This window comes from Sebastes umbrosus, chromosome 20, assembly GCF_015220745.1.
Source record: "Sebastes umbrosus isolate fSebUmb1 chromosome 20, fSebUmb1.pri, whole genome shotgun sequence".
NCBI classification, from domain to species: Eukaryota; Metazoa; Chordata; class Actinopteri; order Perciformes; family Sebastidae; genus Sebastes; species Sebastes umbrosus.
Window position 1 is genome coordinate 7,967,237 of NC_051288.1, and position 6,108 is coordinate 7,973,344.

Below are 6,108 nucleotides of genomic sequence, written 5' to 3' on the forward strand. Positions count from 1 at the left end.
CACTTATGTCTCAAAAATTGTTGCAGCAATTTTTGGTTTGACACCATTTGTTACACAGATTTGGTGCTACATTCAACCATTTTTTACCACTCGAGAATATAAAAATGATCAATAATCCCTCCAAAATACCACATTAAGACACCAAGACCTTGAGGAGCACCATAGAAAAAGACATGCTGTGATTTGGTATCAACAACTTTTGACATTTGAAGATTTCTGCAAGGATTGCTTTTTCGGAGATTGGATGGCGAGCAGAGGTCACAACAGGTCATTTTATACAGCGAGGTCACTTTTAAAAAAATGGTCTCACTATATGAAATGGCTACTATGGGGACCAACATCATCACACATGAATACAGTTGGGCTCATTGGATCCACAAGAGTTTCAGCTTTACAGTGAACCTCAATTTATGTTATTCCAAGACTGTTTAGGGACCCCTGTATGCAGAAATATTCAAATACACCATTTTAGTATAGGCGAAAATAACACATTTATACTGCATTCAAAAAACTGCATGTGATTATCATTAAGTTGGCATGTCTGTACAGGGGAGACTTGTGGGTACCCATAGAACCCATTTTTATTCATATATCTTGAGGTCAGAGGTCAAGGGACCCTTTTGAAAATTGCCATGCCAGTTTTTCCTCGCCTAAATTTAGCGTATCTTTGTACCGTTATTTAGCCTCCTTTGTGAAAAGCAAAAACTGTTAGTTTAGGACCATCATGACAAGTTCAAGCTAAATGAAACATAGTGTGCACAAAATGTGTGTCTGATCTTATAATATGCTTTCCCTTAATCTGTAAAAAATATATATATATATATATTTTTAAGAAAATAATTAGAAAAACAATCAGTTTCATCATTGGACATGAAATTTACTCCCAATTAGAGAATGACTGACAAATAGGCTAGTCTTTTTTTTTCCAGATCTAGGCATAAAAAGGATCATTTGATCGGACAAGTTTCGATACTACTTGAGGCTTATTTTGGTCGATACCTTAAAAAGGTATTCAGTACCGATACCCAGCCCTAGCTAATATGTAATGTTTCAAAGTGACTACCAAAGAGACATTTACTAACAAAGACCACGCCAATAATGGTATGGGTTTGGAATAGTTTATTACGTATTGACGATGGAGGGGAGCAATGATGATGTAAGAGGAATGGGTTAGGAAGGAGGATGAGGGATGAAGAGATGGGGGTCGAGGGATGAAGGGTGGCAGGTGGAGGGGATGAGGGGAAGAGGGGTCGTAGAAGGACGGATGGAGGAGAAGGATGACAGACCGGTGTCTGCTGGAGGCGGAGGGAACCGGGGGAGTTCGAGACTCTGAGTGAGGGGACCGTCTCTTCGTGAGCTCCGTTAACCGCTTCATCTATTTCCGATGTCGTTCGAATCATTGCGGATGTATGAGCGGTATGCTGGAGAGGACCGGCAGCTGAGAGATTTAATGATGTGGTCGCGGATTCCCTGACTAGAAGTGAACCTGATGCGGAAGGAATGCCCTGATATTTATGGGGACAATCCGGACCTGGATAAGATTTAGATGACAACGGTCTTTACGGGCCGTTCATGCCCCCAAGGAATGGTTGATATGATGACTGGGTGCGTTGTGCAGATGGTGTAGGTAGGAGTGAGAGATAAGAACTCGAGCGGGACCACCTGCCGCCGTAGTAGCCGCCGAAGCCGACGGAAATGGCTGTATCTGTGGCTGTTTTCTGGCTCGGTTGTCGTAAAAGAAGGATATGCCGTCAAGGTGCGGTGAACGGATCAGGTGTGCTTAAATACTTGAGGTGAGGAAATGGGATGTGTTTGAAGCATCTTTGTTCCCGAACTTAGTTACAAAACATCATTCATGAACGCGACTGTTGTTATTCCATACAATGACGTGCTGTGCTCTGCGTCACTCGCTTATAATACGTGATCTCGATGGAATATATATGTGAGTGAAGGTCAGTGAACAGCAGCAGAGTGGAGGATGTGCTGGAGGACAGAGGTTGTTGCTGCAGTTGCAGACTGACTGATGAAACAGGTAAGTCATCAGGACATAATATTCATATGCTGATAGAGAAAGGGCTCAGTTCATAAATTGCCTTCGGACCATACGTTACCTGCAAGCTATATACCTGACACAGTGAACAGAGATGTGCACGCTTTAAAAGGGAAAAGGGCCAAAACTCTAAATCGGTTAGATTTCTGATTTCTCGGGTCAGCAAGCTGTGCCTCCAAACCTTTGGTGATAAATGACCATCCACTCACCTAAAATGGGAATCCTCTCAAAGAAATGCCATAATTGACTCATTTTTCACAAAAGCGACTGAACAGAGAGAAGTTTCCTCCTGACAGGACGGCAGATCAAACAGAACCTCAGCCAAGGACGTCTGCCTCAATAGACACGGTTGGGTTTTTCCTTTGTTTCATGTCTTTCATTCATGTTTCCTGTTTTATTGTTACTTGTGGGTTTTTCCCGCCAGTTTTGAGTGTCTGCACCGCCCTGATTAGTTTCACCTGTCCCTTATTAGCCATGCAGTCACCAGATATTCTGCTCACCTGTTCTCAGAGTCAGAATTAGCTTCATTGGCCCGGGGCCCCGTTCTATAAAGTCAGATAAAATCCAAAACCTTACTTGAATGAACCAGATAAATCATTCTGGGCTATAGCAATTCCATCTGCCCCGCCCTGATCAGTTTCACCTGTCCCTCATTAGCCCTGCACTCGCCTCACCTCCTGCTCACCTGTTCTCACTTCCCCAGTTAGTCAGTCACTATTTATGCCACCTCAGTTCCTTTGTTCATGGAGTTTGGTTTGCCCGTTACTTGTTTTTCACCTGCCCAACCCAGAGTCTCCGCTGCCCAGTGACCCAGAGTCTGTTCCTGTGTCGGTGGTCCCGGCAGACGTCGTCTGTTCCTGAGTCGGTGTTGTGGGTCTCGGCCAACGTCTTGTTTGTTCCCGAATCAGTTTCTGTGTCGGGGGTCCTCGTGTCCAGTCCGCAGTTCGACCGACACCTGATCCTCGTGCCCTTTCGTTGGTCCGGCCGACACCTTTACCTGCTGGGCTGCAGCATTCCCAAGTTCCTGTCCAGCCACATCCAGCTGGGGAGGGCAGATGGCCTGAGGAGCTGGCCCTCAGCACAACAAGGAGGGTCGTCCTTTGGAATGGAAAGGCCGGAAGGGGGTGTCTCTTCAGACCCTGGTGGTGGAAGCTCCCAACAGGCCACATTTGTACAGGGTATGTCTCAATGAGTAAATTAAACTAAGTAAAACTATTGGTTTGCTAATAAAACACATTTATATAACATACTTACATAACTTGTTTACATCTTTCCCATCTTGACCCAAGTGTGGACACTCCATCTGTGTTAAGATGGTTAACACAGATGGCTAAAATAAAGGTTAAGTTGAATTGATTGATCTTAAATTTTAAATTGTTAATGGTGGTGGTCTGCACGTAGAACTAATAACTGCTTGAAGTGCTCTTTATCCTAAAATGAATCAATTTGCTTTGACAATTTTTTGCAGGAAGAGGGAAACTTTCCTCCCCCCTGATCATGCAGCCTCTACATCTAGGCCAAGACGATCGCAAGTGGTAATGAATTAACCTTAAAGTAGTAGTTGTCAGTGTGATGTGTGCACCTTTCTTCAAGTGAGCGCTTCAATGTTAAAGCAATTCATATTATGTGTTTTATGTGTTTCAGGTTGGAGCAGATAATGTGAGGGCATTGGACATACATAACAAACACATCCTCATAAAAAGCCAAACTGGAGGTGGAGAAATTAGAGTACGAAAAGAAATTAATCAGTGACATTTATTTCCAGGCAGGGGAAACAATTAAACAAATGAATGTTCCTTTTTTTTTTTTTTTACCAGAAAACAGTTAAACTAAAATGTATTTTCTTTTTTACCAGGAGCAGAAAAATTTAAAGTAACTTGAAAATGAAAAAAGGCCTGTTTTATGTGTTTTTTTTAAGAAAAAGTTGCTGCCTCTCTTACAGCCCTGCCAGTAGGGTGGTCGAGGGTGGGGGCTGTTACAGGATGTGCCCTCTCCTTACTGATAGCTACAACGTTGTGGACCACAACACACGCCGTAATGATGCGGTGAGCCCGGGTTCCGGGGCCGGTCTGGGGCCACTCTGAGCCCACGCAGGCAGGTGAAACGTACCTTTTATGATTCTGAAGGTCATCTCTATCCTGAGCCTGGTTTTGGTTAAGGGCCACGCTGAATCTTGTTTGTGGCCCTGCATCAGGGGGAAGGATAGGGTCATTAGGAAGGGCTGGTAGGCGTAACACCTGTCACCGAGCAGCACTACACTGAACAGCCCTTAGGATAAAAAGCAATATTGCCATGATCAGTATCACAGGGGCACAGACCAAGCGGCGGTATTTGATGAGTTGGAAGTGAGAATGTGTTATCAAGTAGCCACATAGGTTAATGCCTACCTGCCTTGCTATAAAAGCCCTCAAGTGACCATGCAACACAATGAAGGCGTCCAGTAGCTCTGTCAGAGTATGTGCCACCTTATGTGTATAGCCCTGCAGACTGTATTTTTGCTGAGGTTCTCTGCATCACCCACAGCGTACATAAAAGTACCCATAGCAAAGTAACACATAATGTGGACAGTGTAACACTGTAAGTGCACGACTCCAACGTGTCGCACTGGCAACATATGGCCCAAGAGTCCCTCAGATGAGAATCTGTATCGCTCATCAGGGGGAAAAAAAAAATCATCAGGGAAAGCCAGAGGATTTTGCCGATCCTTGAAGACTCTTGCTCTCCTAAGAGACCCTCTTACGATCCGTGCACCTAACTCCATAGGATCTTCTAGAAATGGTGATACCATTTTCCAAGAGAACTTATTGGTCAGTAGGCGGTGCTTTTATACTAGTTAATCTCTTCTCTCGAACATAACCTGAATCTTTTGACCTGTTGGTGAGATATTTTCCTGCAGTGGGTTCATGGGGGGGTGGGGGCGGCTGTACTATTGCATTACATTTGTATGTATTTGGCAGTCCATCCACGTTACCTAGGTCTTTCATCCCTCTGTATGTACAGTAAAATAATAGGCCTTGCATATTCAGAATATAAAGAACAAGAGCAGGCTGCTATAGGGAGTCAGTGGGAGTGGGGCACGTCAGGGATGCCCTTTGATGACCCATGCTGGAGGCAGCGTAGCCAGCAGCTATACTTTAACTAATGACCCTTGGCCCCTGGGAGAGAGAATGACCTCATGATGAGCTGTGCTAGCACTGGGGGTCTACCGGGAATCCTCGGCTCAGTGGTTTGAATCGGGAACGTCTCCGCAGCTCCAACATAGCCGGCAGCAATCAGCGGGAAATTTTGAGCCATGTGAGTTAATGCTTTCCACCGAACATGCCCTTCTCTTAATTACCTTTAATTTGAGCAATCATTCATTTTTTTTATTTTTTTTTATTTCATTCATTTCACATGCAGAATTGCACATCCCGTGAGAAAGGCTGTCATGTGTCTCTCTCTGGCATGGCCTAACAATGCTGCAGGGATGAAAGAGGCAGCTCAGCCGTCATCGATTATGTACACTGAGCCGATGGCAGTTTTTATGATAGAAAATGATATCTCTCTCCTCTCACCCTTGGGGGGGTAGACGGGGGTAGTGTTAGTGTACAGGTCCAGGGAGGAGAACTTGATGAATGAAGACTGTAACAGCAACGAATACAGAATAGGAAAAAATAGCGTTCATTTGAATATTTGAATAATTCCACAGTGGACATGCTCGTATCCCACAAAATTTCTTTGACCTTCCATTCTCTTCGTGTTAAAGTCAAACTCGCACTGAAATACGGTATTAATTATTCGAAATCATAAAAGAGGCGAGGAATAGCTTCTTTGGAGTTAATTATGCACATAACATTCAAGCTGCATCAGCTCTCATAAGAGGAGCGGCTGTGAGGAGCTCCTCACTTCATTTTAGGAAACTGCTGCTCAGGAATGCAATATTGTAAAAAAAATATATTAAATTATGGAGATTTCTTTCCCAAGTGTTTTTGACATGCATGACTCTGATGGGTGCACATTATATGCCAACACAGTGTCACGGGAGTTCTTGAAATAGTCACAAAATTAGTAACATAAAC